We start from the raw sequence: 10,435 nt of genomic DNA, 5'->3' as shown, positions 1-10,435 counted from the left end.
TGAAGAATTAAATTAAAATGTATTTATTATTCTTTACAATAAAAAAAAAAAACATTTACTTGAACATTGATTTAAATTGTCAGGAAAGAAGAGGAAGGAATTTAAAAGGTAAAAAGGTATATGTGTTTAAAAATCCTAAAATCATTTTTAAGGTTGTATTTTTTCTCTAAAATTGTCTTTCTGAAAGTTATAAGAAGCAAAGTAAAAAAAATAATGAATTTATTTAAACAAGTGAAGTCCAAGTCTATAAAATATTTTCTTGGATTTTCGAATTCTATTTGAGTTTTGTCTCTCTTAGAATTAAAAATGTTGGGCAAAGCGAGACCAGCTTGCTAGTAAATAAATAACATTTAAAAAATAGAGGCAGCTCACTGGTAAGTGCTGCTATTTGAGCTATTTTTAGAACAGGCCAGCGGGCTACTCATCTGGTCCTTACGGGCTACCTGGTGCCCGCGGGCACCGCGTTGGTGACCCCTGGTGTAGATTGAGGTCAGCGTGTGTGCTTGTGATCATTGTGATCCTTGTTTTTTTTATTTGATTATTTTTTTTTTTTTTTCTAATAAGGCGTAAGTGTGTGAGCCATTCAGGAGCGTTCATAACCATTTTTACAATACATAACAATTTTTACAATACATAACATTTTTTTTGAAAGTGGTAAAAAACTTGAATGTTGTGAATGAGTTGAAATGGTTGGTGTTGCAATTTTTCAAATCGGTGGAGAAATGTTGAAGTAATAACATTTTTAATTGAGAAATTGTATTATGGAATTCCTGGAATTTCGGGAAAACCAGGAATTTTTCCAGTTAAAAAAAACACTTTGTTTTTTGTCCTGATTAAGAACAATGTTTTGACGGCGGAACGGTTGTAGTGGGTAGAAAAATGTGGGGGGAGCAGTCACCGGAAAAAAGGGTCAAAAAAGGGTTTGAAAAAACGTGAACTCTGGGAATTCCTGGAACTTTTTTGAACTTGGAAAAATAGTAGTTTGAATGTCCAGGATGAGTGGAATGTGTTGAATGTGGAATGGTTGAAATGGGTTGAAAAATGTGGAAGGAGTAGTCGACAGAAAAAAGGGTGGAAATAGGGCTTTGGAAAACCAGGAATTCTGGAAAATCCTGGAATTTTTTTGAACTTGGAAATAAAGGTAGTCTGAATTTCCAGAATGATGGAATGTTTTGAAGGTGAAATGGTTTGAATCGGTTGAATTTTTTTTAAAAAATGGTGGAAGTTGGAAAAATTACCAATTCATTTTGAATGGGGAAAAATGTCCCGGAAAACCAGGAATTCTGGAAAATCCTGGAGTTTTTTTGAACTTGGAAAAAAAGGTAGTTTGAATTTCCAGAATGGTGGAATGTGTTGAAGGTGGAACGGTTTGAATCGGTTGAAAAATGTGAAAAAATGGAAGTTTGAAAAACAGCCAATTCATTTGGAATGGGGAAAAATGTCCCGGAAAACCAGGAATTCTGGAAAATCCTGGAATTTTTTTGAACTTGGAAAAAAAGGTAGTTTGAATTTCCAGAATGGTGGCATGTGTTGAAGGTGGAATGGTTTTAATCGGTTGAAAAATGTGGAAAAAATGGTGGAAGGTTGAAAAATGGCCAATTCATTTTGAATGGGGAAAAATGTCCTGGAAAACCAGGAATTCTGGAAAATCCTGGAGTTTTTTTGAACTTGGAAAAAAAGGTAGTTTGAATTTCCAGAATGGTGGAATGTGTTGAAGGTGGAATGGTTTGAATCGGTTGAAAAATGTGAAAAAATGGTGGAATGTTGAAAAATGGCCAATTCATTTTGAATTGGGAAAAATGTCCCGGAAAACCAGGAATTCTGGAAAATCCTGGAGTTTTTTTGAACTTGGAAAAAACGGTAGTTTGAATTTCCAGAATGGTGGAATGTGTTGAAGGTGGAATGGTTTGAATCGGTTGAAAAATTAAAAAAAAAATTGTGGAAGGTTGAAAAATTACCAATTCATTTTGAATGGGGAAAAATGTCCCGGAAAACCAGGAATTCTGGAAAATCCTGGATTTTTTTTTAACTTGGAAAAAAAGGTAGTTTGAATTTCCAGAATGGTGGAATGTGTTGAAGGTGGAACGGTTTGAATCGGTTGAAAAATGTGAAAAAATGGTGGAAGTTTGAAAAATGGCCAATTCATTTTGAATGGGGAAAAATGTCCCGGAAAACCAGGAATTCTGGAAAATCCTGGAGTTTTTTTGAACTTGGAAAAAAAGGTAGTTTGAATTTCCAGAATGGTGGAATGTGTTGAAGGTGGAATGGTTTGAATCGGTTGAAAAAAAAAAAAAAAATGGTGGAAGTTGGAAAAATTACCAATTCATTTTGAATGGGGAAAAATGTCCCGGAAAACCAGGAATTCTGGAAAATCCTGGAGTTTTTTTGAACTTGGAAAAAAAGGTAGTTGGAATTTCCAGAATGGTGGAATGTGTTGGAGGTGGAATGGTTTGAATCGGTTGAAAAATGTGAAAAAATGGTGGAATGTTGAAAAATGGCCAATTCATTTTGAATGGGGAAAATGTCCCGGAAAACCAGGAATTCTGGAAAATCCTGGAGTTTTTTTGAACTTGGAAAAAAAGGTAGTTTGAATTTCCAGAATTGTGGAATGTGTTGAAGGTGGAACGGTTTGAATCGGTTGAAAAATGTGAAAAAATGGTGGAAGTTTGAAAAACGGCCAATTCATTTGGAATGGGGAAAAATGTCCCGGAAAACCAGGAATTCTGGAAAATCCTGGAGTTTTTTTCAACTTGGAAAAAAAGGTAGTTTGAATTTCCAGAATGGTGGAATGTGTTGAAGGTGGAATGGTTTGAATCGGTCGAAAAATGAGGAAAAAATGGTTGAAGTTTGAAAAATGGCCAATTCATTATGAATGGGGAAAAATGTCCCGGAAAACCAGGAATTCTGGAAAATCCTGGAGTTTTTTTGAACTTGCAAAAAAAGGTAGTTTGAATTTCCAGAATGGTGGAATGTGTTGAAGGTGGAATGGTTTGAATCGGTTGAAAAATGTGGAAAAAATGGTTGAAGTTTGAAAAATGGCCAATTCATTTTGAATGGGGAAAAATGTCCCGGAAAACCTGGAATTCTGGGAAAATCTGGGAATTTTTGGAATTTGTCAAGGGAAAGCCTGCGATTCTCGAATAGTCTGAACAGTTTGAAGTTGGAACGCTTTGAATCCGGTAGTTTGAATAATGTGGAAATGGTGGAAGTTTGAAAAATGGCCAATTCATTTTGAATAGGAAAAATGTCCTGAAAAACCTGGAATTCTGAACATTTTGGGAATTTGTCCAGGGAAAGCCCGTGATTCCGGAAATAGGCAGAACAGTTTGAAGTTGGAATGCTTTGAATTGGATGAAAAATGTGGAAGGTAGAGCGCCAAAATCTGTAGAAGAAGAAGTTTAACTAGATGAGGCAATTGCTGGAGGAACTGCGTGTGAATGCTCCAATGCTGAAGTTGAACTGAAATCCTGGAATTTTTTAGAATTGTTGAAGTATGCACACAATTCCCTAACAGGCTGAATATTTTGAAGTTGGAACGGCTTGAATCAGATGAAAAATGTGGGAGTTGTGGAACTTTGAAGAATGTCCCGTTGATTTCAATGGGAATTTCCAAAAAATTTGGGAATTTCAGGAAAAGCGGGAATTTTTTTGAAAATTGTAAACAACTTTAATGTTCTGAATGAGTTGAAATAGTTGGTGTTAAAATTTATAGTAACATGTTGAATTGAGAAATTGTATTACGGAATTCCTGGAATTTCGGGAAAACCGGAAATTTTTCCAGTTGTCCTGATTAAGAAGAATTTTTTGACGGTGCAACGGTTGAAGTGGGTAGAAAAATGTGGGAGGAGTAGTCACCAGAATAAAGGGTCAAAAAAGGGTTTGAAAAAACTGGAAATCTGGGAATTCCTGGAACTTTTTTGAACTTGGAAAAATAGTAGTTTGAATGTCCAGGATGAGTGGAATATGTTGAAGGTGGAATGGTTGAATTGGGTTAAACAATGTGAGAGGAGTAGTCGCCAGAAAAAAGTTTCAAAAAAGGGTTTGAAAAAACGGGAACTCTGGGAATTCCTGGAATTTTTTTGAACTTGGAAAAATAATAGTTTGAATTTCCAGGATGAGTGGAATATGTTTAAGGTGGAACGGTTGAAGTGGGTTGAAAAATGTTGGAGGAGGAGTCGCCAGAAAAAAGGGTCAAAAAAGGGTTTGAAAAAACGCGAACTCTGGGAATTCCTGGAACTTTTTTTGAACTTGGAAAAATAACAGTTTGAATGTCCGGGATGAGTGGAATATGTTGAAGGTGGAATGGTTGAAGTGGGTTGAAAAATGTGGGAGGAGTAGTCGCCAGAAAAAAAGGGTTTGAAAAAACGCGAACTCTGGGAATTCCTGGCATTTTTTTTTTCTTGGAAAAATAATAGTTTGAATGTCCAGGATGAGTGGAATATGTTGAAGGTGGAACGGTTGAAGTGGGTTGAAAAATGTTGGAGGAGTAGTCGCCAGAAAAAAGGGTGGAAATAGGGTTTTGGAAAACCAGGAATTCTGGAAAATCCTGGAATTTTTTTTTGAACTTGGAAAAAAAGGTTAGTTTGAAGCTCCAGAATGGTAAAATGTGTTGAAGGTGGAATAGTTTGAATCAGTTGAAAAATTTAAAAAAAATGGTGGAAGTTTGAAAAACAGCCAACTAATTTTGAATGGGAAAAATGTCCCGGAAAACCATGAATTCTGGAAAATCCTGGAATTTTTTTGAACTTGGAAAAAAAGGTAGTTTGAATTTCCAGAATGGTGGAATGTGTTGAAGGTGGAATAGTTTGAATAGGTTGAAAAATGTAGAAAAAATGGTGGAAGTTTGAAAAACGGCCAACTCATTTTGAATGGGAAAAATGTCCCGGAAAACCAGGAATTCTGGAAAATCCTGGAATTTTTTTTGACTTGGAAAAAAAGGTAGTTTGAATTTCCAGAACGGTGGAACGTGTTGAAGGTGGAATGGTTTGAATCGGTTGAAAAATGTGGAAAAAATGTTGGAAATTTGAAAAACGGCCAATTCATTTTGAATGGGGAAAAATGTCCCGGAAAACCATGGAATTCTGGGAAAATCTGGGAATTTTTGGAATTTGTCAAGGGAAAGCCCGCGATTCCCGAATAGGCTGAACGATTCCAAGTTGGAACGCTTTGAATCGGGTTAAAAAAAATGAAAGGTAGAGCGCGTCCAAAATCTGCCAAAGAAGAAGAAGTTGAATAAATAGATGCATTTTGCACACAAATAGACAAACGGTAGGAAATGGATGGATGGACCGATATCAATTCGATCACATAGTTATCCATCCACAAGTGATACCGCCGCCGCTCCGCGGTATCGTCGACGTCCGTGTCGATCCGCCCCAACCCCAGCGCCACACGGCAACAACTATCAGTTGCGCGCGCACGCGTCACAGCGGCGGGTGGTCGTCGTCGTCGTCGTCGCGTGTGCAACGCGGTCAAAACAAAGCGGCGGCGCGCACGGGAGCGAGCATAGTCGCGTGCTTCATGAATGAGTCCGACGCCGCCGCCGTCGTCGTCATCATCATCATCATCGTTTACCGGAATTACCACCGGAGCCTCCATCCGCCGGATGCCCGGCCGGGAGCTCACATCGTCGGCTAGCCAGAGCAGAGGCGTCCCCCGGATGAGAAGCGACCTTGCGTCGGCGCCACAGCAACCGGAACCGGGCGACAGGAAGACGGAACGGTGAGTAATGGAAACTTTGCGTCCACTATTGTGTTGTTTGGTTTTTGTACACTTTTTTTTGTGTGGGATGTGTTGCGTCAGTTGGGCTCACAGGTAAGAACAACGTGGACTGTTGCGTGTGTGTGTGTGTGTGTGTGTGTGTGTGTGTGTGTGTGTGTGTGTGTGTATGACTGGCCATTTTGCGTGGAAAATGAATAACACCCGCAGCCAGATTGCACAAGGCGCAAAAGGATGGTGGTGGTCGACAAAGGGGAGGAGGGTGCATGGTGGACAAAAGGTAAAAAAAACAACACAAAATAAAAGCCCCAGACTGGCAGGTAAGAAGAGGCCTCCCTGACCTTTGACTCATGACCCCCCGCACGTTGAAAAAAACGCCCTGATAAAAGTAAGACAACGTTGTTAGCCTTTTGTCTCAGCCCAGACTGCCGTTCCCGCCTTGGGCCAGAGGGTGGCGCTGCACCGCCTCTTACAGAAAAAGGGGGAGACACCCAAATAGCAGCAATGTCGGGGCCTTTTACTGTGAAGGTCTGCACATGCACCGACACGTCCCTTGTCTGCTTGCACCGTGTTTGGAGTGCGAGTTGAGCAAATATTGCGAAACACTCGCCCGGGTGTGTGTGTGTGTGTGTGTGTGTGTGTGTGTGTGTGTGTGGCAATAACCACGCAGGTTTCATGAAGTCACGTTTTTTTTTTTTTTTTTTTTTTTTGGACCTCATCAGGGGCGTCACTAGCTTTTAAGGACAGGGGGGGCTTAGCCCCCAGGAGATGCAGGATGCGAACGTAGCGCACGAGCACAAAACTTCACAAACGGCTAATAAATACTTAGAAATGATTCATTGTTATTATTATTATTATTATTTCAGTGGGTTTAGTTTCAATGTGTGTTCGGTACAACAACAAACGTGGGTTTGCACAGTGACATTTTGTTTACAGCATCAACAAGAAACAATGACTTGCATGATCCTTCGAGATACACTGAAACACAATGAAAGTCATGGCATTAGCATAGAGGCTAATGCCACCACTTTCGCTCACAATACAATAATTGTTTGAGATTAACGTAGTCCCGTCGTCCCGGGGACGGTAAAAAAAAATTCACGGGACGAAATTAATGATGGCTTTTAACCATTTTTTTTCTTTTTATGTATTTATTCATTTTACATTTTATATTAAATGTCTTGGTTTTTCCACCCTCTGAAAATCCTATGAAATGTTTAACAAGCCATCCTATAATAATACAACAGCTATTAATGTAACAATACAATAAAACAAATATATTTAATGATTTTGTTTTCATTATTTTTAGAGATGTCCGATAATATCGGCCGGCCGATATTATCGGCCGATAAATGCTTTAAAATGTAATATCGGAAATTATCGGTATCGTTTTTTTTTGGTTTTTTTTTTAATTAAATCAACATAAAAAACACAACATACACTTACAATTAGTGCACCAACCCAAAAAACCTCCCTCCCCCATTTACACTCATTCACACAAAAGGGTTGTTTCCTTCTGTTATTAATATTCTGGTTCCTACATTATATATCAATATATATCAATACAGTCTGCAAGGGATACAGTCCGTAAGCACACATGATTGTGCGTGCTGCTGCTCCACTAATAGTACTAACCTTTAACAGTTAATTTTACTAATTTTCATTAATTAATAGTTTCTATGTAACTGATTTTATATTGTTTTACTTTCTTTTTTATTCAAGAAAATGTTTTTAATTTATTTATCTTTTTTTATTTTATTAATTAAAAAAAAAAAAGGACCTTATCTTCACCATACCTGGTTGTCCAAATTAGGCATAATAATGTGTTAATTCCACAACTGTATATATCAGTATCGGTATCGGTTGATATCAGTATCGGTAATTAAAGAGTTGGACAATATCGGAATATCGGATATCGGCAAAAAGCCATTATCGGACATCCCTAATTATTTTAACAATAGGCTAATGTATATTACTTTATATAGATTCGACAAGAAACACAAAACTTAAAAACGAACTTATTTACAATTGCAGACACAAGGTTCTTGTTCTGCAGTGCTGTGTGCTAATGTGCTTCGTACACCTGCAGGACCGCAAGCAAGGTCGCAGAGAAAATGCGGACTGGATTTTGAGTAATGTGGGCACTCTCTATATCAGGGGTGGGCAATTAATTTTTACCGGGGGCCGCATGAGCAACCCGAGCACTGCTGGAGGGCCACATCGACAATATTTCAATTAAATTTTGCTCAATATTATTTTTGATATATACCGTAAGATAAATAATAATAATAATAATAATAATAATTAATAATAATAGTAATACTTCAACATAGTGTGTGTAACAGCATTCCATGACTAATATAAATAAATTAACATTAATAATAAATGACAGTAAAATAAGCACACGTATGACTGAGGAGTCATAGTGTACCTTTGTGTGGTGTTTGAGTTGTCCGACTTTTTGTGTGGCCATAAACGCACCAGTGGTTTAGTGCTATGCGTGTTGGTGACAGATGACAAGTTGGTTTTGGCCTGGTTTGTACGGCAGAAAATGACTCGTTTTTCGAGATAGAAGTGTTTTACTCATGTTTTTGGTGTGGTTATGGCCGAATACAAACAGTTTTGCTCAATAAAGTGATCGATATAATTCCTGTCCTCGAAGCATCTCGATAGACGTTACAATAATTGAACGGTGTTCAATTGAACGGTGTTGACGAACACCGTTAGGGCCGCTTGTTGTCACTGTCACTCAAAGTTGCATTGCAAAATTACACAGAATAAATGTGCTTATTTTGTTTAGAATTCAGATGGGATTTCATTTGGTGCGCGGCATATATTTGCTGTGCGCAGCGGACGCTTGAGCAGTGCGCAATTGCGCAGGCGCGCACCTTAGAGGGAACGTTGCTTGGCAGTCCATGTCTTGTTGAAAACACGGCATTCGTCATCAACTTTTCTCTTTTTAGCGTCTCGGGTGTAAACCGTGCACCTTCACTCGCAGGTTACACACGGACACACGCCCAGAAATAATACTTTTCAAAATAAAAGCAGCACAGTTGTATTGCGCGCACGACATAGATGTTTTTTCAACTTTATTTTGTAATTTGTGATTGCAGCTGTTCACATTCACTCACAATCACGCACGCGCATACGTCCACACGGAAGTAATACAAATAACGATTTTCAAAACAAAAGCATCACCGTTGTATTGCACACTCGACATAGATACTTTTTAAAATTTATTTTGTCATTTATAATTGGCCTCGCGCGGGCCGGACAGGGACGCACAAAGGGCCGGACGCGGGCCGCAGAATGCCCAGGTCTGATCTATATGAACAAGTGGAATGGATTGGATACCGACGCACTAAAGGGGCTCTCTACCTTACGCTATGAAGTGAGGGGAAACTGAGTGAATAATGACAGGTTATATGATTATTTATTAAAACTCATATTCAGGCCACTTTATAATGAATATGTCGGCATGTATTTGTAAAAAAAAAAAAAGATTTCAATTTTTTAAATTTTTTTTAACACCAAATTATTTAGGGGGGCTTAAGAACATTTTAGGGGGGCTTGAGCCCCCCTAAAATAGGCCTAACAACGCCAATGGACCTCATAATAAGACTTTACTGAATCCTACAGAGCCCCTAAAGCAGGGGTCACCAACCTTTTTGAAACCAAGAGCTACTTCTTGGGTACTGATTAATGCGAAGGGCTACCAGTTTGATACACACTTAAATAAATTGCCAGAAATAGCCAAATTGCTCAATTTACCTTTAACTCTATTATTAATAATTAATCATATTTACACTTAATTGAACGGTTTAAAAGAGGAGAAAACATGAAAAAAATGACAATTACATTTTGAAACATAGTTTATCTTCAATTTCGACTCTTTAAAATTCAAAATTCAACCGAAAAAAAGAAGAGAAAAACTAGCTAATTCGAATCTTTTGGAAAAAATTAAAAAAATAATTTATGGAACATCATTAGTAATTTTTCCTGATTAAGATTAATTTTAGAATGTTGATGACATGTTTTGAATAGGTTAAAATCCAATCTACACTTTGTTAGAATATATAACAAATTGGACCAAGCGATGAGGTGGCGACTTGTCCAGGGTGTAATACGCCTTCCGCCCGATTGTAGCTGAGATAGGCTCCAGCGACCCCAAAGTGAATAAGCGGTAGAAGATGGATGGATGGATGGAAGGACCAAGCTATACTTCTAACAAAGACAAATCATTATTTCTTCTAGATTTTCCAGAACAAAAATTTTAAAAGAAATTCAAAAGACTTTGAAATAAGATTTAAATTTGATTCTACAGATTTTCTAGATTTGCCAGAGTAATTTTTTTTTATTTTAATCATAATAAGTTTGAAGAAATATTTCACAAATATTCTTTGTCGAAAAAACAGAAGCTAAAATGAAGAATTAAATTAAAATGTATTTATTATTCTTTACAATAAAAAAAATAAAATTTACTTGAACATTGACTTAAAGTGTCAGGAAAGAAGAGGAAGGAATTTCAAAGGTAAAAAGGTATTTGTGTTTAAAAATCCTAAAATCATTTTTAAGGTTGTATTTTTTCTCTAAAATTGTCTTTCTGAAAGTTATAAGAAGCAAAGTAAAAAAATTAATGAATTTATTTAAACAAGTGAAGACCAAGTCTTTAAAATATTTTCTTGGATTTTCAAATTGTATTTGAGTTTTGTCTCTA

The 10,435-nt window shown here is 37.4% G+C and overlaps 1 protein-coding gene across 1 annotated transcript in view; it reads left to right on the top strand.

Moving 5' to 3' along the window:
* Window positions 1–5,394: 5,394 nt before the first annotated feature.
* The window catches only part of LOC133645850 (proline-rich protein 5-like), a 28,642-nt gene continuing 23,601 nt past the window's right edge, over window positions 5,395–10,435 (top strand). The window contains exon 1 of the mRNA XM_062040760.1: window positions 5,395–5,721. The gene's annotated coding sequence lies outside the window, so the exon portion shown is untranslated. The remainder of the gene's footprint in view (window positions 5,722–10,435) is intronic.

This window comes from Entelurus aequoreus, linkage group LG03 (assembly GCF_033978785.1).
Source record: "Entelurus aequoreus isolate RoL-2023_Sb linkage group LG03, RoL_Eaeq_v1.1, whole genome shotgun sequence".
Lineage (NCBI taxonomy): Eukaryota > Metazoa > Chordata > Actinopteri > Syngnathiformes > Syngnathidae > Entelurus > Entelurus aequoreus.
The sequence above is the reverse complement of the archived record's forward strand: the minus strand, read 5'-3'. Positions and strand labels throughout refer to the sequence as shown.